This window comes from Podarcis pityusensis (genome assembly GCF_964106645.2).
Source record: "Podarcis pityusensis genome assembly, chromosome: 3".
Classification (NCBI taxonomy): Eukaryota; Metazoa; Chordata; class Lepidosauria; order Squamata; family Lacertidae; genus Podarcis; species Podarcis pityusensis.
This window is the reverse complement of record NC_138026.1, coordinates 93453203-93480775: the sequence shown is the minus strand read 5'-3', so window position 1 is coordinate 93480775 and position 27573 is coordinate 93453203. Positions and strand designations below refer to the sequence as shown.

General features: G+C 43.0%; 1 long non-coding RNA gene across 1 annotated transcript in view; it reads left to right on the top strand.

Moving 5' to 3' along the window:
- Positions 1–411: 411 nt before the first annotated feature.
- LOC308474255 overlaps positions 412–27573 on the top strand; it is a 216381-nt gene continuing 189219 nt past the window's right edge. Inside the window, exon 1 of the long non-coding RNA XR_013984623.1 lies at positions 412–610. This is a non-coding gene — a long non-coding RNA (uncharacterized lncRNA). The remainder of the gene's footprint in view (positions 611–27573) is intronic.

The window sequence follows — 27573 nt, the reverse complement described above, 5'->3', positions numbered from 1 at the left end:
TCCTGTTCAGACAGACCTACCCAGATGATTAGAAAGTTGAGGTAATTTTAATCAGTTTTAGTATTTTAAATTTTGCATATTATAAAGTAGGATTGTGACCCCCCCCCTTATTTCATCTTTTGTAAACTGCTTTTAGGGTTTGTTTGTTTGTTTGTTTGTTTGTTTGTTTGTTTTTACAACCAAGCAGTCTATAAATTTTATGAAATAAATGAACCAGGCAGCTACAACTGACAGCAGATTGCTTTTCAGAAGGGATAAAGGTAAAAAGGTAAAGGGACCCCTGACCATGAGGTCCAATTGTGATCGACTCTAGGGTTGCAGCACTCATCTCACTTTATTGGCCGAGGGAGCTGGTGTACAGCTTCCGGGTCATGTGGCCAGCATGACTAAGCCGCTTCTGGAGAACCAGAGCAGCACACGGAAATGCCGTTTACCTTCCCGCTGGAGCGGTTCCTATTTATCTACTTGCACTTTGACGTGCTTTCGAACTGCTAGGTTGGCAGGAGCAGAGACCAAGCAATGGGAGCTCACCCCGTCGCGGGGATTCGAACCACCAACCTTCTGATCAGCAAGTCCTAGGCTCTGTGGTTTAACCCACAGCGCCACCCGCGTCCCTTCAGAAGGGATATGAGCCCCCCCAAAATGGTACTTCCTGGTCCCATCCTTTTCAGTTGCCCCAGAAGAATGTCAGTGCTTGATATTATCAGGCACTACCAAGAGATCCAGGAGGAGCAACAACATGGTCATGCTCCCTGTAGTATCACTGTCTCTGGTAAGCTTCTAGCTACATTTAACTGAATATGGTTAGACTCTCCAGTCAGGGATGATCATGCCCTACTAATCATGCCGAGATCACATGACTTCGCTTGAATGCCTGAATAGCCTTAACATTTATTTAACAAAGCTGAGGATACAGGATATCATATCATCTGCACTCATTACATTGTGGTAATGGTGGGAGTCCATCTGTATTGATGCTTCCCCACCACAGCTGCAAAGTGGCTGCTCTAAGTTAATGTACTAACCAAGCCTATGTTTCTAGCCGGTGGTATAGCAAATTCTCTGCTATATGAGTCATGATTCACTGTTATGTTCCAGCTGGAGAAAGGTATAAGCATTCGTGCTTCACAAATGCTTCTAGGAGGACTTGTGAAATAAACATAGAAACGTTCTTCTTCTTTTCTTTTGAAAGTTGTGTTGATCTTTTGGGTGTAAGACAAGCGGCTTGTGGGATTTGCATAAAGAACCTTGTGGCTAATAAGCCAATGTTATGACACCAAGGACTCCAGAGATGCCGCAGGAGCTATAAATACCAGTTGACATCATTCACCATGTCTGCCCACATAAGCTAAGTTGCGTCCAAGGAGTGGGACGTTCTAATTTTATAAATATTGTGGCACTCTAAACCCTTCAAATGGTTTGTTTATTTCTGATGTTCCCACAGCAATGTATTCCTCCCCCCAGTCTGAATTGCCCTCCTTCCCTCCAAAGAAAACACTTCAGTGGGGATTATGTAATGGGTGCTGATTGCAATCACACAAAAACCCTCTGCCCTCACTGAGAATTAGCATCTCAAAACCCCTTCTTCAACATTTTGTGGCAGCTGTGAACATCGTTGAACAGTTAAGTGTACCTTCTCTCTGCAGTACCATTATAAGAACATAAGAAGAACATACTGGACTAGGCCAGTCCAGCATCCTCTTCTCACAGTGGCCAACCAGATGCCTGAGTGAAACCTCCAAGCAGGACCAAAGCACAAGAGCCCTTTCATCTTCCTGTGATTTCCAGAAACTGATATTCAGAAGCATTACCGCCTCCAACTATTGAGGCAGAGCAAAGCCATCATGGCTATTAGCAATTCATGTCTTCCACGAATTTGTTCAATTATTTGTCACGTGTCTTGATTCTGATAGCTGTGAATGCTGAGGCAAGAGGAGCAGACGTCATTGGACAGCTGTGCCCCCACCCCAAACAAGCAGGTGATCTATTATTGTCCCTTGGCCCTGCCCTCTTTCTCCTCCTTCTCCTCCTGTTCCTCTTCCTTCCTGTCATTTCCTGCTCACCTGTCCTCTCCAGTGATAAAATGAGGAGACAGAGCAACATCTTCCATTTAATGTCTTTTGTTCTGGGAAGTTATACAGACTTTGCAAGTGAATGGATTGCAGGGACAGCTGGTGAGCCCAATCATGAAGGGGACTCACTGACTGCACCTTGCCCAAGGCCCCCCCCCCCCAAATGGGCTTCGGTTGAGTCATGTCTTAATAGGATGTCTTTAAAGATGCAAAAATGAGCTACTGAGTTGCTCTGATGGTCGGATTTTTGTCCTGCCTTAAATACTAATTACAGTGGTACCTCCACTTACGAATGCGATCCGTTCCGGGGTGCCGTTTGCACCCTGAAAAGTCTGTAAGTAGAGCGCCACTACTGCACGTGCGTGAAGCGTGCAGATTGCTTCTGCACATGTGCGAAGCACGCAAATCGCTTCTGTGCCGCATTCATAACCTGAACGTTACGTAACCAGAGCGGTACGTAACTAGAGGTATGACTGTATAACATCAGAGAAGCGTGAACGTCATCTCATAGTTACTGACTCAATTAATAGTCAGGAGTTAATGTGAACTGTATACAAACCAAGTCCATGATTGTCATTGTAACCTTGCAGGTAGAAGTATGAATAATCAAATATGGTAAACACTGGTCTTGCTGCACCTGGTAACCTTTATATGTTGCTGGACTCTAAGCTCCTGTAATCTAGGACCTTGGCAATACTAGCTAAGGCTGATGGGAATTGGAATCCTGCAATATATGGGGGCACCAGGTGGAGAAAGGCCAGTCTACATTCGGCGAAATATGGTTCACCAAATCATTTATTGTAGTTTGATAAGCCTCCTCCTGTTTTTCGTCACTTACTTAGGGAAGCAAAAACGGGAGTTGTTGCCAAACAGGTTAGGATGATGGCCACAATACAAGACAGATAGGCTGCATTCAGCCACAAGTTGGAGTAAAAAATAAACACTCTGTAAAACACCACAATTTCAGTTGTTAAATTTAAGCCCGGTCCACGCCCGGGTTTACTCCTCTGTGTGATTGCTTTAGCAGTGAACAGAGCTGCCATCAAGCTGACAGCCTAGCTGGAACCACACAGCGACAGTGCTGGAGTGAACCACTGTCTTCTTCTAGGCAGGCTGTGAGCTTATCAGGTGCTAGGCAAGGCCTGGGGAGAACTGAACTTGAGCAAGACAACAAGAAACAGGTTGTGCAAGATCTGGGAGGGCTCCAAGTTTTTGCAGATGCTGACCCAACAAGGCTCAAAGCAGGAGCAACTGGTGGGAAAGGGCAGCCCCATGCACCTGGCCTCTTGGAAGGAGCATCACTACTGCCTATTGATCTGGACCAGGAGTGGGACACAACAGTGATGTAGTCAGGGCAGTACGGGGGCATCCAGGGCCGGATTTAGGTTTGATGAGGCCCCAAGCTACTGAAGGTAATGGGGCCCTTTATATGTCCAGCTGTCCTTTGTCAACAACAAATTGTCACCGTTTATTGTGTTGAATATATGGTAATTTATGGACCTAATGGGTATCTAAAGACATTTGCACATAACAAAATATATTATCAAAGTAATTGTTGAACTGAAATACAATTAAGAAATATATTAATAGTGAAATATATGCTATGCAACCGGTCCATGCAGAACGAAGGCACCCTATATATAGAAATGAGCAAACCAGTGATATTTTAGGGAGCAGGCTAGCAGGTGGGGCCCATTACTTACATCACAGGAGCCTACACAACACAAAACACTGTCGGTGTATGTATGTTTTATTTTATTTGTTTTTTATCTTATATTTTGGAAATGTACATCAAGGTTTTTTTCCTTTAATTTTTGGGGGGGTCCCCAAGAGAGTGGGGCCCTAAGCTATAGCTTGTTTAGCTTATACGTAAATCCGGCACTGGGCATCGGTGTAGCCAATCTGGTGCTCCCACTTGTGCGTCTGCAACACCATGACACTGTTGCTGCCCCATTCTGCCCCATCCAGATACACAGCAATGACACTGATTCTGGGAGGTCATAGACACAGTGGCATCCCTCTCCACTGGTCACTCCTAGTTCAAAACTGGGCCTTTTAATTCCAGCCATCAAAGAATGTGAAGGTATGGCTCAGAACTCTGCACTTTGGTACCATTGGATGGCCTCAGATTTTGTCCTCTGCCTTGTCCAGTGAGGCCCAGAGAAGAGCAAACAGCCTTGGGAGGTAGAGGTTTGTCACAGGAGGGATGTTTCCAGCTATGCCATCTACTTTTAGAAGCTCTATAAGAAGCTGTGGCAGGAGAGGGACACTGGGCAACATCATGGGAGGATGTTTCCAGGCCCACGGTGAAACGGTCAAGCTCCTTTGTTAATTTGGCTGTTTCCTGGAGGTTTAGTGTTGTTAATGCCATCTTCTTATATTTATAGTACTGAAATGGTTTCATTTTTGTGCATGTTGGTTATTATGTTGTTTTATTACATTACTATGAAATTGTTCTTACCTTGGTTGATTTTGAGATGCATCCCTTTGTTGGAAGCTGCTTTGAGCATGATTCTTTTTGTGGAAAGGTGGCATACAAATCAAATGAGGAGGAGGAGACTCCGTTCAGATTCCTCATCTTAGAAGTTTGAGCTTCTATTTCCAAGTTTGGTAACATTACCTCTCCTCCTCAGAGAAGTGTTTACTAAGAGGCCCACCTCAAACTCTAGGGTTGGCTGATGATGAAGCCATAGAGCTTCCTGGGCAGATGAGTCTGGCTTGCGCTGAGATGGGTCACAGGGATTACTCAGATCTTGTAACATGTACAGAGTATATGTAAACCCCATGAAACAGGCGGAAACAGGGCTGTCACCCTGTCAAGTGAATCTTCGTTCATTAATCAAATATTTTTATTACATTAAACCTCCATGCCTTTCTGTATGATTAAAGCAACTTTTTTTGAAGAATAAACACGATGCATGTACATGTTGCAGCATGAACTATTTTAGGCAAGACATTCCCTTCCGTGTGAGAGTGAAAATGGAATGTGTCTTCTAAGATGACACCAACCATCGGAATCTGCATGTTTTTGTAAGTACAGTACTTCTATTAAAAATACTTAACTTTTTTTCAGATACACATTTTAGTCCTCACTTAAAAAGTCTTTAACTGATTAATCGAATCCAGATAACAGATTAATTAATTAGCGGTTGCAACACTAAAGAGAAGTGCTTACGTAACAGAAGTGTGATTGTATAAGGCGACAATTCCCTATACACTTACCTGACAGTTATTTCTGAACAAATAGCTGAAAGATTGCACGGTTAATTATTATTATATTATCCAAGATGCTCAGGGCCAGAAACATGCTTTCCCCTCCCAAGTCAATCTCACAACTACCCTATGTGGTAGTTTATGCTGACAAAGGAGCTTTGTATCTAAGTGGTGATTTGATCTGCTTAATCCAATACTCTGAACTGGTTTGCAATTAACATGACATATTTATGCCCTAGGACCTTGGGGTGATGGGCGGATTATAAATACTTGGAATACATCATAAATAAAATTGTTTGTACAACAATGCTCTATGGCCTTCACATTGGCCCATCGCAATGTGAAGGATCATTGCTCATTAATTCTCCTCACAGGGATGTGTCTAGCTCCTTCACTGTGCAGCTTTCCTTATATGTTGAAGCTGCACCTCTGCCCTGGCCTTTGACGCCCCAGATATCTATTGGATGGCTTTAAAAGAAGATTTGAAAAATAAGGCTATCGGTGGCTACTACCTTAATGCAGATATTCTGCCTCTTCTGTCAGAGGCAGTAGGCCTCTGAATACAAGTTGCTGGGAACTAAAAGGAGGCGAAAGTGCTCTTACAGGCTTCCCACAGGCATCTGGTTAGACTCTGTGAGAACTGGATCCTGAACTTGATGGGCTGCTGGCCTGGCCCCGCAGGGTCCTTCTTATGTTTTTATATTCTTAAAGCAAAAGTTATGGATAGGATACTTCTGAGTTTCCCATGTGTCATTTCTGAATGTTTTAAAGGATTTATAGCAGATATAAAAAGCTGGACCAAATGAGGCTTGTTTTATGTTCTGATATTTTGGAGCGCCCCCTATTATCTTAATTGCAATCTACTTTGACTTTTCTTTGGCTGAAATACTATTTGTGAGCAAGCCTTTCATAGCCTGCGAACCTTCCACCCAATCGTAAATTGATAATAATGCTACCACTGGACTTCCAATCAGCTTTAACCCAGTGATTTCTGTTATCTCCTTCAACACCCTTTGCCAAAAAAAAAATTGCTCACAAACTTATTGACAGCCGCACAAATTATTATAGCTAGGAAGTAGAAGGGGCAAGCAGAATATAAAATGGAATAATGGTATAAAGAGGTGTGGGATATAGCTATTAATGATAAATTAACATGTGCCATTAAGGTAAGACGGGGAATATGCAGGAGAAATGATTTTGAGGAGATATGGAGGGTGTTTGTAGAATTTGTACTGTTAAAACGGAAAGGGGTTAAACCATCACAAGAGGTGTTGAAATTTTGGGATGTTGGATAGTTACAATGGAATGGTCTCAGGAGTGGAGTGCACATTTTTATTCTAATTTATTTATGATTATTACTATGTCAAAATAAAAAATAAAAAGTTATTTGTGAATTGTTGTAACCCATCCTGGGATGTCATGGGGAAGCACAGGGAAGAAATCAAAATCAGTAGCATCAGTACTGTATGAACTGAAGCAGATGCTGGCAGGCTGCACTGATATGAGATCTATGCTGGTCAACAAACTGCACACCAGTCATATTTTATGTTTGCTTCCTCCATTCCACGTGTGGCTTAAAACCAGTGCAGTGTAGGGGATAGAGTGTCAGGTTTGGACCTGGGGGACCTGGCTTCAAATCCCCACTCAGCTGTAAAGCATAGCTGTCAACGTTTCCCTTTTTTAAAGGGAAATTCCCTTATTCCAAATAGGATTCCTCACAAGAAAAGGGGAAAGTTGAAAGCTATGCTGTAAAGCTGACTGGGCGACCTTGGGCCAGCCACTGCCTCTCAGCCTAACCTACCTCACAGGCTTGTTGTGAGGATTAAATGATGAGAGAGAGAACCATGTAAGTCACCTCAAGCTCCTTGGAGAAAAAATGTGGGATACAAGTACAAAAAAATAAAATATAAATAAGTAAAAATGACCCCCAAGTGGAGCAAATGCTGGTTCAGCAAAAGGAGTATAATTTGTGTTTATTTGTAGAGTTAGATAATCTGTTGGTAACACTGAAAATATCCTCTGTGGCTTTGCTTTGTAAAGTGAAAACCATGCCCAACTTTCACAGCAAAACCAACATCACTGTTCCTGGTTTGCCGGGTAGATTTTTGCCCTTTGTCTTCTTACCTTGTTAGCGTGCCAAAAACAAAGGCAAGGAGAAGTCTTGGAAGCGACTGTGTGTGTGATGTCATCTCAAAGCCATTCCGTAATCTAAATATTGAAGGAAACTATCCGACAGCCATTCAGAGTTTACATTAGCCTGCCTGAGATAGGATTTCAAAGAACTGGGTCCACTGGTCTAACGAGAAAAAGTCAATCTTAATTTCCAAGAAGGGGGGCAGGGAACTGTGTCAGAGAGCTAGCCCCATGGCTACCTATTTAGACTGCAATCCTAACTCCATTTGCATGATAGTAAGCCCTGCTGAATTTTAAAAGGCTTCCTTCTGAGCAGATATGGTTAGGTTCACCGCCTAAGTCTCCTTAATTAAAGGCTAGAAGGACTCCAGGCACCCAAAGGAGGAAGAGATAGATACTGATCTTCTCTTGAAATCCACCTGCTTTTGCTGGGGGGAAGGGAAAAAAAGAGGATTTCCATTTTCTGATGTTGTGCCAAGAGGAGGAAAACAACATTTCCTGATCTGTTGTGATATTAGATTTTACTCAAGGCATTTTGTGAACCAGTGGCAGGAAGAACAAGGCAAAATCAACGGCTTCTGGTCTCATGATACTGTCTGCAACATGTGCTTCAAGGAAAATTAAAACTGTAGGAAAAATAAATGTCTCCACAATTATGCTAGAGGGTAAATAGGTGACGTTCTCCAGTAGGCATCCCTTTTGTAGAACATTCACCTGGTTGTTTAAGATCACTTCTCTACCTCCCAATAGAGATGTCATCCTTTTGATAATCTGGAGGACAGAAACCTGCTCACCTTCAAGGACGTTCTGTTACAGACCCAGTGGGACACGGTGGTTAGAGTGTGCCAAACTAGGACATGGGACATCAGGGCTCAAATCCACACTCAGCCATAGAGCTCACCTTGGGCCAGTCACTCTTAGCCTAGCCTACCTCATAGGGTTGTGGTGAGGATAAAATGGAGAGGAGGAGAAGTCTGTGCATCACCTGAAGCTCTTTGGAGAACAGGTGGGATATAAATGTAGTAATTAATAATAAAAGCAAAGATGGTCATTGGGAGTCCTTCATTGTGATTATATTATAATAAATGGGAATTATAATGGTGTAGGCTAGGAAGGAGGGATTCTGTCAATTTTAGTTCCTTATTTTCCCAGTATTAAATTAAATTTGCCCTGCTCCCACATTAGTTTGCAATAATTAAAAAACTCAGCTCAAATATTTATATTCATTCATGTGCACTTTTTCCCCTAATATGTGCAGTTTTATAGAAAATTTTATTTATTTACAAAAATATTTTATATATCATAAAATTCATAAAAATATTTTGCCACATGTATACATTTTACTAAGCCGTTTCTCCTAATATAGAGCATTTTTCTGCACTATTTTCACTAATATACCTATTTGTGTTTGCACTTTCCTCCAATACATACATTTTGTACAAATGTTTCGGTTGGTGAACTGCATTGCAAAATTCAGAATACTGTGGATTTCAAAGGACAGCTGAGTTTCTTTCTATGCACTGATTCAGGAAGTGCGAATTAGGTTTGTTTGCATTACAATTAGCAAACAAACAAAAAATCTCTAGCTTGGGCCACATCTCAGTGGTACAACATCTGCTTGGCATGCAGAAGGAAATGGGCATGTAGCCCATTTCTAGCTAAAAGACCTCTGGTAACAGGACTGGAAAAAATCTCAGGCTTTCCCTGAGCCGCGATCCAGCCATGTTGATGTATTAAGCTGATCTGCTGATTTTCAGTGTATTTTGTTTCAGGAATGCAGTTTGATTGTTGATTTTATGCTCTTGACTTCCATAATGTTTTTTCTTAATGTTGGTGGTAAATATTTTTTTGCAAATGAATAAATGCATGAATGCTAAGGCAGGGGATGGGGAACCACCACTGCTTCCCCCACAAAGGATGCATTCACACTGAGGAAAGTCGCCAGGGACTACGTACCAGTGGTGGGGAGGAGCAAAACCCAAGTGGGTGGGGCCAAACCTTACAAATATACACCCACCTTTACACTCTCTCTCTCTCTCTCTCTGTGTGTGTGTGTGTGTGTGAGAGAGAGAGAGAGAGAGAGAGAGAGAGAGAGAGAGAGAGAGGAATGACAACACCAGAGATGATAATGTTTTCTACTACATAACACAAGTGACAAGTATGGTGGGAGAAAGTAAAAGGAAGAGAAAAAGAGAAGAATTCATGAGCGATCTTGCAAACAGAGGGAAAGTACAGCATTCTGAAGGGAATGCAAAGCCTCAGTTTGCTGGATGTCCTCAAATGACTAGTTCCTGAGATATATTGCCCACATAAAAGTTCATGTGCTGCCCGTATTTTGCTGTAGGCCATTTTGTGCAATGGGAAAAGTCTGAGGTGACTAAATTTATGGATCCCATTGACAATACATGCATCATAGATAAAATCATAGTGCTGAGAGAAGAGGAAGAAATAAATTCCAGTGATATCAGAGTGGTGAGAAGCATCATCGTATAAGTACAGAAAGAAGATTCCTTCTGGATCAGACCAAAGGTCCAGCCAGTCCAGCATTTCCCCCCATCCCCAACAGTGGTCAACCACATACCTTGGGAAGCTTCCAAGCAGGAAACAAAAGCCACTTGCAGCATCTGAAATTCCCTAGCCTCCAAGGCCACCTGAGTATCCAGTGAAGATGCTGGATGCAAGAATAACCCCAAGCTACAAATCAGCTCCCTCCAGATGAGGCTGTTTCCTTACCTCCTGGGACTAGGAACTCAAAATGATTAACATCTTTGTCTTTTCAGGCTTCAGCTTCAGTTAGTTGACCCACATCCGGCCCATAAGTGCCTCCAAGCACCAGTCTAGGACCTCATCTGCCTCTTTTGATTGAGATGGAACAGAGGGATAATACTGGTTATCATCAGCAAATTGGTGATACCTCATTCCAAATCTCCTGATGACCGTTCCCGGTGGTTTTCGGTAGATGTTAAATTTCAAGGAAAACTATTTGTAATTTGAATAGGTGGTGTATCACTGTAATGATACATATGTGTAACCACAACTTGCAAAATGACTTGAAGGGCTACACAGAACTAGGTTCCTCTTGCCTATGTGGTGGAACTGCCCTCAAATCCAAATTTCCCCCAAATTTCTTTGAGCATTGAAACAACACAATTTATTTATACCAACATAATCCAACATTGGGCCTGGATGAAGAAAAGCTCTTGGCCATTCACTAAAAAAATGCAAAAGAAGAAAACAAGAAGATGGTCGTGATATGCAATAGGAATGTAAATATTGCATTAAAAATTATTTCCAGCAGGCATACTTTGGGCATACTTGCATAGATTTAACGCCAGCTAAATTCCCCGAGAAACAAACATTGCTGTCAGACTGCGTGCATGTGACAAATGCATTTGGAACAATTAGGTGCAAAGGCTTGTTTGAGGATAAGAGCTAGATAATGCACTTTTGATGTAAAAGTCTGCATTTTTCATCGCTGTCATCACTGGTTTATTCATCTCGTGCAATTCATGCAGAAACATCCCCTTAGCACTGTGCAATCCAGGACACAGGCGAGCTGAAAGTCACAGCTGATAAATGCAGAGTTCACTTAGGCAAAGAAAGAAATTATGACCCAAAGACCTTCAGGGATTTTACCTCCTTACAGGCTTCTGGAAACACATGATGTTCTTAAAACTCAGGTGCTTGGATTGCACATCAAAGGGGCTCTGCCCAAGGGGCTAAAAGCTGTAATTGCAGCTACCTGCATCTGTGAGTGACTTGGATATGGTTAAGCTCTTGACAGCAAAGTGTCAACCTTGAAAGGATTGATTAATCTTTTCTTTCTGAATGTCAATAGCTCTTTCAAGTGTGAATGCGTGGAAATGGAATCTTTCTGATGTAACAACCTGGAAGAACACGCTTAGCTTGCTTTCCACTCTCCCAGCACTGTTGAAAAACCCTGGGAACCTATCACAGATCTGGCTCTGCCAAATGGAGCAGGTGTCCCAGGTGTGGAGCTGATGAAGGCTGCCTAAGGGCTAGGTGCAACAGGACAGAGATAGGGCGGAATGAAATCCACAATCCCACAACAATTTCTTGTGGTAAAAGGTAAAGGACCCCTGGGTGGTTAAGTCCAGTCAAAGGTTACTATGGGGTTGTGGCGCTCATTTCACTTTCAGGCCGAGAGAGCCAGCATTTGTCCACAGACAGCTTTCCGGGTCATGTGGCCAGCATGACTAAGCTGCTTCTGGCACAATGGAACACCATGATGGAAACCAGACTGCATGGAAACGCTGTTTACCTTCCTGCCGCAGTGGTACCTATTTATCTAGTTGCACTGGTGTGCTTTTGAACTGCTAGGTTGGCAGGAGCTGGGACAGAGCAACGGGAGCTCATCCCATCATAGGGATTCGAACCACCAACCTTCCAATCAGCAAGCCCAAGAGGCTCAGTGGTTTAGACCACAGTGCCATCCGCGTCCTTTTACCTTTTACTACCTTTTACCTTTACCTTAATTTCTTATGGAGAGTACAAGGATCAGTAGGCCTTTAGGGCAGAAGTCCAGGACCCCAATCTGATGTGGCAATAGGACTTCTTCTCTTGGCTCTTACCCTCTGCCTTTCCATCTTTGAGCGGAAACCACCATCCATCAGTGGACCTGGAAGAAGGAAGAAGGGGATGGAATGGGGACAGGGCATAACGGAGCAGGGACACTTAAAGCCACTCCGCTGACGCATGTGTGGGGCAGGAACAGAACCCTCATGCAAAACGGTCACCACCTGTAAGTGTAACAATAAATGTTACAAAATCAATTTTTAATAATACCAGCAAGGATGTACACTTCATAACTTTTAAAAGGAGGTTAGAACAGCGCTCCCCATGTTTTGGGCTACAACTTCCATTTCATTGGCTAGCAGAAGCTCTGGGTGGCATCAAGCCAAGTTATAGTCAGAGTAGACCCACTGAAATTAATGGACCTAAGTTAGTCATGTCTGTTGGTCTGCTCTGAGTACGACTAATGTTTGATACAATCCTCTGGTTTTTAGAAATCTGATCAATTATCACCGTCTCCCAACAAATGGGGGAGAAACATTTACACATTAAGTAATGGAATATCTAGGAAAGTTTATGTCCTCAGTCTCTCCGTTACGACAGACAAAAACACATAAATTATAAAGATATATCCCTTCAAGCACAGGAGGGGGCATTTAGTTAAATGCTGAAAAGGGTCAGCACATTTTTCAGTGTGAGATTATTAATTCCAGTGAAATAATTCTCCAGTCCGTGTGGGTATTTAAACATGACATACCAACAAGCAATCTTGGCATTAGTTAAGGAGAATAAATCAGGCTGAGAATGTGAATGTACATCTCTCACCCACTTTTAAGAAATCCAGTTTTGCAATATTAGACTTGGATCCTAAAAAAATAATCAAGGGGGAAACCAGATGACTCAATCAACTGCCTAAGGTTCCAAAAAAATACCTTTTACCGGCTTTGGTTGGTAAGACAACTACCGCCATTTCTGGATCAGGATAGCCTGACCACTGTCATCCATGTGCTGGTAACTTCCAGACTGGATTGCTGCAATGCACACCATGTGGGGCTGCCCTTGAGGCTGACCCAGAAATAGCAACTCATGCAAAACGCTTGACATCTCATTGGGGGCAGAATTTTACCATCATATTACACCACTGTGGATACAAGTGCACTGGGTGCCAGTTAGATACTGGGGTAGCTTCAAGGTGCTCCTAGTGGCGTACACATGCTTTGGCATGTACATAGATTGTGTGCAGAACTGATTTACACTCCAAGGCCACCACACAAACAACAAGGACTTGGGAGACCACCGACGTGGTCTGTGTATGTTGTTCCTAATTGCTACTGCCAGTATGAACACATTCAAGAGTTTTGCCAGATATCTCCCCTATCATTCTTGGGCTCATTTGGGATTGTGGTGAATTTTGTTGTCATTGTCATCCCCTTGAAGGAGGGAAGTGCCATAGCTTAGTGGAAGAGCATCTGCTTTGCATGTAGAAAGTTCCCAGTTCAAATCCTGGCACCCCCAGGGCTGAATCTAGACATAAAAAAAAAGTTTCAGGAAAACGTGTTCTAACGCTCATAATGGGAAATCACGTTGCTGAAGGATCGCACTCTATGGCGCTATCGGGTGTCACAGTGTTATGATGCATTTAAAACACTCCCCTCCCCCCAGTAATGTAACTGAGTCCCAGGTAGAACTGGGAGAGGCCCAGGTCTGAAAACCACTGAGAGCCACTGCCAGTCAGGGCAGATAATACAGAGCTAAATAGACCAGTGCCTCAGTATAAGGCAGCTTCCTACATTACATTTGTGGACTTGAAAAATGACAGCAAATGTGGGTTGCATTCGCTTGCCTGATTGAAGGTGGACATACAAATTAAAATGATTTCTGGTACCATTTCTGAATCCATCAGAATTCTCATTCATCCCTAATGGAGCTTAAGTAAGAGTCAAGGGCCAGTTCATTTGGCTTCCATATGTGGAACAGAGGTTTAATCTCCTCCTCAGGCAACAAAATGTCTGCTGTTTGGCACTTCCGCATTCAGGCGAACTTCCTGCTGATGTGTTGTGAACAGGGAGGAGTGTCAGCCGCAATCCTTTCTCGAGAGCAGCTGAACAGCCCGCTCTCCATGAGGATTGTGAGCGATTTTCTCTCTCTTTGGAAGATGAGAGACAAGCAGAGCCAGCCTCTCAGAGCAACACTGAGCTGTCTAAGTGAAGCCATCTGAGTCAAGCAGGCCTGTGGCGGTGTTTTTCCCTCCAGAGAGCAGCACGCTTGCCTGTAGGCTCCTTGTCTATCTCCACCCCCTCAACTAAGTGTGTGTTTGTAACTGTGCCTTGAGAACAAAGCAGATAGCTCAGTCCATAGAGCATGAGTCTCATAATCTCCAGGTCATGGGTTTGAGCCCCATGTTGGGCAAAACGATTCCTGCATTGCAGGGAGTTGGACCCAATAACCCGCGTGGTCCCTTCCAATTCTATGGTTTTATATGACAGCTACTTTTCTATATGAGAGCTACCAGGTGGGGTGTGTTTGTGCACTGCATTCGGACATAACGTTATGCCTGCACACTGTCATGTCACCCTCAGAGGCGTGGTCAACCCGCTGGCCAAAGAAGGTGAGTCAGCTAATATCAGAATAGCTAGACTGGCCCAACCTTTTATCTTTTTGTTATGTTCTGATCTGTCACCTCAACCTGTCTTGGGTTTCAGAGGATCACAGTGTGTGTACGGGGGAGAACGAACAATAAATAAACTCATTGGCTGAAAAGAAGCTGCACGCTTGGTCAAACCACCCCATGTTTCAAGAGCTGGGCTTTTTTTGTCTTCGCATCCCAAGGGGCTTGCTCTGTAAGCTGATCCTTAGAAATGCTTGCGCAAAACATTCTAGACATAATAATTTCCATATTTTTGGCAAATCTTTGTATGTTTGAAGAATTTTAGTAGGTTGTCTAAAGTTCAGAGGCCAGTCAAATGATATCATGTTTCTTTCCTCAAGTCTCTGTGGTTTTTCCAGTCAGGCGGTGGAGATTCATAGGCAGAAGGACTCCGGGCTTCTAGTTTTAACTATTTAAGAGCTGCCTTTAAGATGCTCTCTTTGTGAATGTTAGGAAAATGTTGGAATGAAGTTATATGGCTTTAGTAGAAATGTTATAAGGAATTAAGTATAAATAGATTAATAGAGTATTAAAGGGAAAAATAAGGTTAGAATGTGTTAAGATAATTAAAGCAGAGGAAGATGGAAAGGAATTGCTGAAACAATTAACAGAAGTGGAATACAAAAAGGGAGGTGTGAGGAGGTCATGGAAATAAGTGAATGAAAGATAAGATATTGAAACTGTTTGATGTGTTTTAAACTGTTTTTGTTTTGTTTTGTTAGTTTAATGTGTTAGTGTGATGTACTGTTTTTGTATTGTATTGTTTATTTTATTTTTTGTAGTGTTTAAATTGTTGGAAAAGTAATAAATACTATTTTAAAAAAAATTAAGATGCTCTCTTTGTAGCTCCCATGCCTTGGTCCCATGCTTTGCCTCTGGCCTACAGAGGTAGGGAGCAGGCAGCTCTCTGCCACCCACATCACTCAAAAAGCTCTAATGTTTCAAAATAATCTGAGATAATCTGAGCCCACTCCATCATCTTGGCTGCCATTTAGCTTCTCCTCTCCTAGAACGGTCATCTATGCAGCCATTGCACTGGGTTGTAGCAGACAGAGCATTGTGTCAGCACAGCCAACTCCATTGGTCAGCTGGGACCAGTTGCCATTTGTCTCCAGCTGCCCCAGGCTGTCGTGTATTCACCACATGTAATTGGAGGAAAGGTGGAGGCAGGGCTAAGAGGAAGGCTTGCAGAGAACATAAAATAGGAACCCTGTCTACCTCAGGGACTACATAATAACAATAACAACAATAACAATAACAATTTATTATTTATACCCCGCCCATCTGGCTGGGTTTCCCCAGCCACTCTGGGAGGCTTCCAACAGAATATTAAAATACAATAGTCTATTAAACATTAAAAGCTTCTCTAAACAGGGCTGCCTTCAGATGTCTTCTAAAAGTCTAGTAGTTGTTTTTCTCTTTGACATCTGGTGGGAGGGCATTCCACAGGGCGGGTGCCACTACCGAGAAGGCCCTCTGCCTGGTTCCCTGTAACCTGGTTTCTCACGGCGAGGGAACCGTCAGAAGGCCCTTGGCACTGGACCTCAGTGTCCGGGCAGAACGATGGGGGTGGAGATGCTCCTTCAGGTATACTGGGCCGAGGCATTTTAGGGCTTTAAAGGTCAGCACCAACACTTTGAATTGTGCTCAGAAATGTACTGGGAGCACAATTATCTGAGGCCTTTGAGCCAACCTTTAGGAGCTTTCACACACAGTATTATATGTGTACAGGCAATGACTGATTTAGGAGCATCCGATTGACACATGAATCACAGTGACCCAGAAATGACTGGAAAAGGGGACAGAATGGGGCTCGGTCAGGGTAGGGGTGGAACAGGAAGGGTGGACTTATGTCCCCCCCCCCCATTGTGCACGATGACCTGGAACACAACTCCCATACAAATTGGGGGTTGCCTGTACTAATAGAGATTTTATGTTCCAAGTGCCTATGCACAAGAGGGAAGTTTCAGCATTTCCAGGGCAGAATCCCAAATTTAGAGATGTGCAAAAAACCCCCACAAGATCGCTTAGGGAAGGAACCCAAAGGATCCTCATATGGGCTGAGCATCCTCAGTGGGCAAAACATCAAAGGTTTGTAGGGTGGGGGACAAAAACTCAGGGAGGGAAGGGAGTATGGAATGGCATATCTTGGAAAGGGGCATGGCTGGCTGGCTGGCTGGCTGGCTGGAACTCTGAAGCCCTCTGATTGAACGCAGAAGCCCTTTCTGACACTAGGGAAGTAGAAAAGCTCAAAAGACAGTTTCAGTGCTGCTCTCATCCTTCAAAATCCTCGGTGGTTGCGTTTAGTTTTTTCCTCTCTGCATTTTGAGGTCAGCCTGGGCCGATGGTCATGGGAGCTCACCCCTTACCAGCCATTCCATGACAGTGTCAGAACAGGAATGGCTGATGGCAGGGAATTACACATTTCACCATGCCTGTGGCTCAAATCCTCCGGAAATTCTCCCTGTGACCCAACCAGGGTAAGGCTGATGTCAGTGAGCCGGCTGCTGGAGTGCTTGCATGGGCTAACCCATATATAGGTCTCTGGAATCTGCCAGCTGTGACAGCTGTTTGCTGTGTAGCTTTTTGTTCCAAGGGCATCGGCACTCTGTTTTCTATGGAGCCTGGTACAATAAGCCCTGGCTCTCGTTCGGCGCTAATACAGCTTGTCGTCAGAAAAAAATAATCGTTTAAAATAATAGGGCCAGCAGGACTCTAAATTACCACGAAATGTTCATTTAAAATAGCCGTGTTTCAGAATTCAGTCTGTTTATTGAAAGAGCCGAGGAGACAAATCTGATTTTTAGGTGTGTCTGTAAGATGGCTGTGCTTGGTGCAGCCTTCATCAGCCTAGTGCCCTTCAGATGTTCTGGACTACAATTCCCATCATCCCTGATCATAGCAGTGCCAGGTGGGGGTGATGGAAGTTGTAGTCTGGAAGGCACCAGGTTGAGGAAAGCTGGTTTCAGAGAGTGGTAGGATTAGATGATGTTGGGTTTAGGTTTTCTTTACTCCATTTATTTATTTATTTATTTATTTATAATAAATTTATTTATTTGGTTTTTCAGATTAAAATTTTACAGTCACATATCGAACATACAACATAACAACAAGATTCCAAGGAATCTCCTGGACTTCTCTCCTCCCCTCCTATTAATCATTTCCTCCTGCATCTTTGATGATAATCCTTTTTTTTTTTTTTTTACATCGCCATTGTACCCAAAATTCACCATTAAACTACAAGTGATATTCCAATCCTGCTAACGATTTTAACTGTTTACGATGGTTTTTAAGATAGGTTATAAATTTCCCCCATTCCTTATTAAAATCTTGATCTTCCTGATTTCTGACTCTTCCGGTCATTTTAGCCATTTTAGCATGATCCATCAACTTGATCTGCCATTCTTCTCTGGTAGGGACTTTATCTTCTTTCCATCTCCAGGCCAATAACATTCGCACAGCCGTGGTTGCATACATAGTCTTTTCTGGTCCCTTGGGATTTCAGCCCTAGCATTCCTAAAAGGAAGGCTTCGGGTTTTTTAAGAAAAGCTTATTTTAAACATTTTTTTCAACCCATTATATATCATTTCCCAGAATTCTTTTACTCCGGGCATGTCCAAAGTCCATTTCGGGGGCCTAATCTGGCCCACCGGTCATTTTAATCTGGCCCTAGTTAATCCTAGTTTATTTCCTGTGGTAAAATCCTAAAATATAAAGAAAGCTCAACAACTTCAATCCTAAAAAAGGTCAACAACTTTGCTCGGCCATTTGGTCGGCCCTCACGGCCCTTCACTTCATCAAATCTGGACCTCTTTGAAAAAAGTTTGGACACCACTGTTTTACTCCATTACATTTCCAGCATACATTTGACCCTGTTTTATACATTTTTGCTAATTTACTAGGATGGTATACTGTTTATACCATCAGTGCATCACTTTCATTCTTTACTCCTTTTACAGAAGGTTCCTGTTTTCATCGCAGATGTGTCTGTGAGCACTTATTCTTGCTGTGACTTTATTCATCACCATAAGCAGCCTCTTGGTTGCTTGGAAGTTTGCACAGGCCATATTAGGGGGGGTGGGATGAGGCCTGTGGGAGTCAAATGGATGAGGTGTTCCTGGCAACATCTTAGGCCATCTCCCCTGCCAGCAACAGCTGAAAATGAAAGAGGATAATGAAGTGCCAAATGATGGAGGAGCACCCAGGACTGCCACAATTGCGTTCATACGTCAACAGTCACTAAAAAGCCATTATCCTGGGATATTATCTCTTTACAACCTTTCGCTGAAGGAGAAACAGGATTGCAAAACAGCAGTTTGCATCTGCAACCGGTGGTTTAAGGCTTACAGGGAACCGTGTTTTAGCAGAAGCAACAAAGGTGAACATATCACAACCCAAATCTATCACCACCACTGAGGGTGTCAAGGTCATCATTTGGCATTGAAGATCCAAATTACTTTTGTTACAAGATAGGTTTTCCCTAACACGGCCAGCCGATTCGACTCAAAAGATGTAATTACACATTGACTTTTCCTGTTTTCTTTTCGTAAGCAATTACAAGTTCCTGGTCTTGTTTGCAAGATGGGGAAGCTCTGTCAACTGTGAAGACAAACACATCTGTAGGCCTGTCAGGTCCTTTCCCAGAGATGGTGCTTACAACTTTAAATATTCTATCCATCCAGTGACCATGTCTCTTACTTTACCTAGCGTACACCGCTAGTTGAAAGGCTCTATCCAGGCCGTGCCTGTTCTAAACCCCCCTTTAAATCCATATCAACGAAAAGAAAAGAACTCACACTGAAACTCACCTGCAGGTGGTACCTAACACCAAGGAAACTAGCGCTAATACACCCAGGAACCTCACCAAAATGCTGGAGAGGGTGCACCTCCACAGGCACATACCTCCACATGTGGTGGGAGTGTCCCAAAATCCAACTATTCTGGACAACAGCCATACAAGAAATATGTAAAATAACTAAGCAAGTAATAGACATCACCCCAGAATTGGCCCTACTAAACATCTTCCAAGACAACAATGCCCATTTACACCACAAAGAACTCATAACCCACCTGCTCTCAGCAGCCAGAAACACCATAACCAGACACTGGAGAGACCTGTCAGGAGTAAGCATGGACCAATGGTACCAAATAGTATGGGAAACAGCACTACTAGAAAAATTAACTAATAAACTGAAACTGACACGGGGACAAACAGAAGAAGACTCCTTCACCCCGGTATGGCTCCCCTTTATCACATACACAGCCCAACAGGAAAATGACAATAATCCACCAACAGCATACAAATCAATATGGCTAACCTGATCCAAAACACCCACCCACCTCACTCACACACGAAAACAAAGATCACCACAGCCAATCACAAGCAAACAATCACACCCTAGGCCAACCCCAACCTCTCTCACCACCAAAGGCACACAAGTGAACAACACAAGCAACGCTGACACCAAACTCTACATGCATTAAACATAATAGAAACACTGCCACCCGACCCCACCCCATCCATCTTCCCTCTCTCCACCCCCCCTTTCTTTTTTCTTTTTCTTTTTTTCCTTCTCCCCCTAATGCCTCAACAAATGAAATGGATTTGTAAAAATGTTACATGGAAAGAAAAAAATACGAGGCACTACACTTCTGTAAAACAAGAAAATCCTTAATAAAATATTTAATAAAAAAAAAAAGAACGGGGGGGGGGGGGGAAAGAGAGCAGGGTATTTAAGTTGACTATCCACAGGTCACCTGTCACAATCTTCCCATGATGGTGAGATGTATTATTAGACTGCTATTATTTCCAAATTTGCATTCCTCATATTCACATTTCGGGTAAATCTGTGTCATATTTTATCCTCCTTTTTGGAAGGGATCAGGACTGACCTGCCCTGATAGGCTCCATAAAGGACTACTGCTGCTGCTGCTGCTGCTGCTGCTGCTGGGCAGAGAGGCCTCTGTTTTTGTTTTGGTTTTTTTCAGTTAAAAAATGCTTTTATTTTTTATCTATGTCATTTTAACTTGTGATTTATATTAATGCTGTATTCTTCATTTTAGATTTTATGGTTTATGTGGAAATTGTTTTCCATTTGGCTGTGTACTTTTTGATGTGTTTTATTTATTGTTTATGACTTTTGTTATGTTGGTAATGGTGCATATCTTGTCATGTTGTAAGCCGCCTTGAGCATTGTTTTAACTATGGAAAGGCAGCATACTAATAAAATGATGAATGGATGGATGGATGGACCACAGTGGGAGAGCCAATATAGTGTAGTGGTTAAAGCATTGGACTAGGACCTAGTAATCCTGAGTTCAAATCCCCACTCAGCCATGAAGCTCACTGGGAAACCTTGAACCAGTAACTGGCGGAGGAAGATGGGGGCGGGGGGGAGTGTACCACCCCCGGCACCACGATCCTGATGGGGTGCCATTGCAGCTGCCCCCCCCTTACTGGATGCCACGCCCCCACAGGCGGTGCGCCACTCCCCCGGACGCAAGACATGCCCCCCAGATGCGTGTCACGGCCACGGGACACACGCCAGCCATGCCCCCGCCTGCTCTACGCCCCCGGTGCCGGAGCATGAAGCTCCGCCACTGGAACCAGTCACACGTCTTCTGCATCTAACCTACCTGATATGTTTGCTGTGGGATCGAATGAGGAGCAGGGGAACTGTGTATGCCACCTTGAGCTCCCTGGAAAATAAATACAAGAGATAATTCTATCATTTCATTTCCCAACTGCTCCTCTCCTGCAGTCAGAGAGTGAGTGAGAGGGCTGGCAGATAAAAGCAGAAAGGGTGGGTCCAGGGACCAGAAAAAGAATGGGAAGGTATTTGTGAACTATTTATTCAATTTATATCCTGCCCTTCCTCTGAGGGAGCCCAGGGCAGCAAACACATAATAAATTATAAACCATTCTAAAAACAGTTAAAAGTATTCTCTCAACCATCGCATCTCAGAGTTGCTAGGAACAGAGTCAAATGTTTAAGTAAACAGGAATTGGTATAATTCCTCCTAAAAGTCAATACTGAGGGAGACAGACACACCTCACCATGAAAGGGATTCCACAAAGGGGAAAAAGAGCACTGAAAAGGCCCTATTACAGGTCAATGCCAATGGGGCAGCTCCCAGTTGAGCTAGGTGCAGTAATTGCGTGCTGTCTCTGTATCAAGGACTGGGCTTTTTAAATGTCTCCCATGTTAAGGATTTTAGATCTCAGTCTGTATTGTTTGCTTTCATGATAGCAGTCTTTCACATTTTTATTGACATTTTCATTTAAACTTCCTGAGATGAGATCTCTTTGGATATAGGGTGGTAATGTAATAAAGGGTGGTAATGTATTGTAATATAGTCATACCTTGGAAGTCAAACAGAATCCATTCCGGAAGTCCGTTAGACTTCCAAAACATTCGGAAACCAAGACATGGCTTCCGATTGGCTGCAGGAAGCTCCTACAGCCAATTGGAAACTGCGGAAGCCCCATCGGACATTCAGGTTCCAAAGAACATTTGCAAACCGGAACACTCACTTCCGGGTTTGCGGCATTTGGGAGCCAAAACGTCCAAGTACCAAGGGGTTCGGGATCCAAGGTACGACTGTATAATATAATATAATATAATATAATATAATATAATATAATATAATATAGTATAATAATATAATATAATATAATATAATATAATATAATATAATATAATAATATAATATAAATATAATAATATTATGATACGAATGTATAGACCAGTGGTAGCCAGTATAGTGCCTTTCAGATGCTAGGAACTACAACTTCCACCAACTTTGGCCTTTGGAAGTGATAAGAATTTTAGTCTAAAGCAACTAGAGCAGGCACCCCCAAACTCAGCCCTCCAGCTGTTTTGGGACTACAGTTCCCATCATCCCTGACCACTGGTCCTGTTAGCTAGGGATGATGGGAGTTGTAGTCCCAAAACAGCTGGAGGGCCGAGTTTAGGGATGCCTGAACTGGAGGGCCCCACCTTGGCTACCTCTGGAATAGTCAGACACTGAATCCTGCCAAATGACCTGATAACTCACCAGGGACATTTTCTGAATTTGAAGATTTGATAGAAAGCAAGTATTCACATTTGGGATATGAAAAAGAATTTTACCTAAAAATTCATGTGCTATGAAGTTTTGGCATCTCTGGATTGTTTTGACAGGCATCAAAGATGATGATCATGACGGATGGATGTGACCTCCTGGATCAGAGGCAATGTTGCTAGGACAACGCCGTCTCCAAGGCATCTAGTTGGCCACCATAGGAGACAAGAAGCTGGAACTTTGGTCTGATCCATCAGAGCTCTACTTATGTTCTTAATAATGTAACGAAACCTGTCTTCTCTCTCGCTCCCTCCATTACTTTCTACTCCATCATATCAACATGTTTCCCTGCTCTCCCATCTCCCAATATTCCTTGCTTATTCGCTTACTCCAAATATTTATGCCCTCCTCAGCCAGGAGATCTCTTGATAGCACCCATCCATCTTCAGGCTCTGACTCAGCGTTGAAGAGAATGTTTTCTCAGCTGGCGCTGATCTCTCAATTGGAGCTAATTAATCAATATCTGCTTGGCTGGCTCACCCAAACCTCCTGAAAGCCCCAACAGAGTCCCCACTGGGAGGTTTCAACCTGCAATGACTCTGACACCCTCCACTATTCACCCTGGTTCACGGGATCACCACAGCCATACACTCCATTTTCCTCTGTCATTAAATTTAATTGAAAAGGTTTTTTAAGGATAGTTTTTTAACCACAGTTAAAATGCATCCTTTTGTGACTTACTCTCCATGTAGCAACTTAAATGGCAGACACCTTGTTAAACAGAGCATTTTGTAGCTAATTTCTTTTTCTTTTATTTGGTATCTTGAAATCCATCTTTTTGCATCTGTCCAGTATTCAACCACAGTTTTGACTAATCGGCTGCATTCACTGACTTTTTTTATTTTAAGTAATGCACTCTTAATATTATTGTGAGTTTGGGGGGAGAGGTTAGGCTGAATGCCCAAGTCCCTTCTAATTCCTGGATCCAGCAAGGATTCAGTTCCTGGAATAGCCAGGCCTTGGTGAGTTAATGGCCCCTAGGTATGGACTCTGCCCTTCCATCATAGGCTCATGTTATATATGTGTTTGTAAATAAACCATATATCATAAAGACACCAAGGTCTCCACTGAGCCTCGTTTCCAAAGGAAGCACAAACCCTGGGTAAGCACTGTGACCCCTGGAATCTCACACTTCCTGGAGATTGGGGTGGAATACAGCAACATGGTTCATAATGAATGGAACCTTTATTTGTGCGTTTCTTGCATTTCACATTCTGAAGATAATATTTTGAGATTGCAGCTTTCTAAAGACAGTCTTCTCACCACTGTTTTGCCCTGAATTGATGCCTGATCATTCGGAGGCAGGACAAAGAAGAATTAATGGCACAGGATGGGCAGGATTTTTTTTTTGAGAAATACAGAATTGCAGAGTTGGAAGGGGTTGGGTGTCATGAAAGAGCAGGAAATTGAATGGTTTAATGTCGTCTTCTTCTTCCATTTATATCCTACCTTTCTTCCAAGGAGCTCAAGGTGGTGTTCATGGTTCTCCACCTTCTCATTTTATCCTTACAACAACTCTGTGACAGAGAATGACTGGTGTAAGCTTTTCACAGCATCCGCGTGATGTCATTGACACCCCATTATTAGCCCATTTCCCCCTCTCTCCCGTTTAATCTGGATTTACCTTTGCTGTGAGCAGTCTGTGAACAGTCTGAAAAGTTGGGGGTGGGCAGAACCTGTTGCCAACAATCCATTTGTGATATCTGAATGACCTATTTGTGCTATTAAGCCCTATCTGGAAATCCACTCTTTCGGTTCTTCCACAACAGGCATTTAGAGTTGAATAGGGTGGCGCTGTGGGTTAAACCACAGAGCCTAGGGCTTGCCGATCGGAAGGTCAGTGGTTCGAATCACCGTGATGGGGTGAACTCCCGTTGCTTGGTCCCTGCTCCTGCCCACCTAGCAGTTCGAAAGCACATCGAAGTGCAAGTAGATAAATAGGTACCGCTGTGGCGGGAAGGTAAATGGCACCCACATGGCAACATTACCCAATAATGGTCCTCTTTGTAGTTACTTTGTCTCTTGAAACTGCAGAAAATATTCCATCATCATCACCATCGTTATTAGCAATGCAATCATCACAGGCATAGATCATTCTTAGATACATTTCTCATTAGCTCTTCTTGAAAGTTGTTGAGCTAAGTCTAGTTATTAGATTTGTTGCTGTTGTTTTAATAGATGAGAAACAAAAACCTTGAGGTGGCAGAGAAATATGTTTCAATGATCCATATCATCGTGCATATGTATGCTTAGATCTGGGTGGGTTAAAAATGCAACAGAATTAGAAGGCATTCCTTAAGTTAATAAAGATATATATTTGGCTCTTGCAGTGATTTCAGTTACTTACCCCTCATCTTCCACTTACCTAGATCTGGCCCTGGTGGTAGTAAGAATTGGCCTGGTTAGTAAGTATTTGAAAGGCTCTTACTGCGGACACGGAGATGTTCATGAATCAGCATTTTCCAGCAGAAAATGCTTCTCTTGGAGATTTACTGGCCAGCTCAGTAGCGTAACTAGGAAACAAAAGCAAAACAAAATTTGCTTGCCAGACGCAGAGTATTGTTCATCATCTGAACCATACTTTTCAGAGTTACAATAACAATTATTTTTATTTTTATATCTATTTAGCTAGGTGCTAGGCGCCACACAAAATATACAGAAAAAGCCAATGCGCCTCCAGTTAACCCCTAAATGGGAAAGTCTCAACAAACATTGCTATATATGACATTGGAATGCCAATGGGGTTGTTTCACTGGTGATTTGAAGTGGCATAAATGGGCCATGGAAAGTGCCTTGCAGACATTTTGTCATGAAGACCTTTATGAGGAGGGAGATTATCTTCTGCTGTGTTCTTTGGTGAACTTGTAAACTACAAATCACATGGTGCCCTATCTAGATCTCTAATTTATGCACATGGCAGATACAGAATGCTTCAGAACAAATTTTTAACACAGAGAGGATACTTCCAGACATAGATGATTGTTTTGGTGCAAATATACATAGAGAAAGGATCATTTATGGATGCCCATATCCAAGATTGGATGGAAAGGCAATTTGTGTCGTGTGGAAGAGTTAAATACTGTCAGGGACTGGGCAGAGAAGGAACGGTGGAGGCCTCCCCATCCTGACTCTTCCCGGGAGGAGGAAGAGGAAAACAGTATAGATTTACAACATGGGTTTGAGAGAGGTCACAGCTTGGAGGCAGATGAAGGGAAAAGTTGGGAAATCATGGGAGAGCCAGAACATTCCAGACCCTCCATCTCCCAGAACCCGGTGAGCCTTAAAAGTAGGAGAGCAAAGAGCTCAAAGACAAAGGGCACATAGCAGCACCCATAGAGGAGATGATGGGGGGGGTGGAGATTCACTTGGGACAATGCCATTATCCAAGAGGCTGGGTTCTATAGTTTCTCTCTGTAAAGACTGAAATAAAAAAGGACTGTAAGAAACATTTCCTTGTCTTTGTACTTTCCTGGGCAACCAGCTGGGAGCCGCTGATAGCATCCTGACAAATACTGCCCCCTCTCTCCACTGTAATATGAAGGAGGAAGAAACTGATATAGATTTGATTTCTAGGGTGAAAAGATGAACCATAAAGAAGGAAATAATTGAAGCAATATATATAGAGAGAGGACATAACCACCCAAACAACCTGCTGAACAGCTATAGAATAGGTTACCTACACCTGGGGCAACTGTACAGCTGTTACACTGTTTTAGGAACCTCTCCAGATGTCCTGTTTTATTGCACGTTCATTATACAATGGTACCTCGGGTTAAGTACTTAATTCGTTCCGGAGGTCCGTTCTTAACTTGAAACTGTTCTTAACCTGAAGCACCACTTTAGCTAATGGGGCCTCCTGCTGCTGCCGCGCCGCCGGACCACAATTTCTGTTCTCATCCTGAAGCAAAGTTCTTAACCCGAGGTACCATTTCTGGGTTAGCAGAGTGTGTAACCTGAAGTGTATGTAACCCGAGTTACCACTGTAATTTGTGCTCATGGTGTTACCAGGGCAGTTACAAGCAGTCCCACTTTCCTTTGAGGTGTTTGCCAGCCCCACTGCTTCATTTCCTACCTGTTCATATCCTGTAACTTCCTGCTGATATCTCATTCTTTTTTACTTCTCGAATGTTCTGTTCATTTTTGTCCCACTTTTATTGAGGTGTAGCCTGTCCAGATGGCAGTAAAGTGGTAGCATTCGGGAAGCATCACAAGCAAAAGCAGAATAAATCCACCACAAAGGTGCTATTATTGTGTTAAGGATGGGTTGCATTTGCCATAAAATATCAGCCTGGACTGGAGGGACCCAAATAAAGTCAGGTTTTCTGAGCTCGATGTGGGGTTGGGGAGTCAAGTAAGGAAAACACAGGGGCAAGATGCTTTGTTCACAACATCATGCCCTTTTAAAATGCCCCTTTAAAACATGTTAGTGGGACCATTGGGTTGTTTTTGTTACTATTATGTATTTTGTATTTTTATTTTGTGATTTTATGTTGTAACCGCCCTGAGACCTACGGGTATAGGGTGACATGCAAATTTAATTAATAAAATAATAAAATAAAATAAATGCAGGTGTAGTGTAAAAAGTGAGTGAACAAAACACAAGTATTGCACAGAAAAATGGCCAGTGTGGAAATGGACTCACGCCTGTGCTCATTACTAATCATGCACTATTACTTACACTGTTATGAGAGCCTGACATGACATACTGGGGGGGGGGGGGGATATAATATTTGCTTCTCGACATGGATGAATAAAGCACAACTCAGCAAGCACTGTGTTCCTTAAGCACACTCAGTGCTACTTTTTGCATAGCTGAACAGGTGACAGCCAGCGCTGTTGGTAATTTCACTG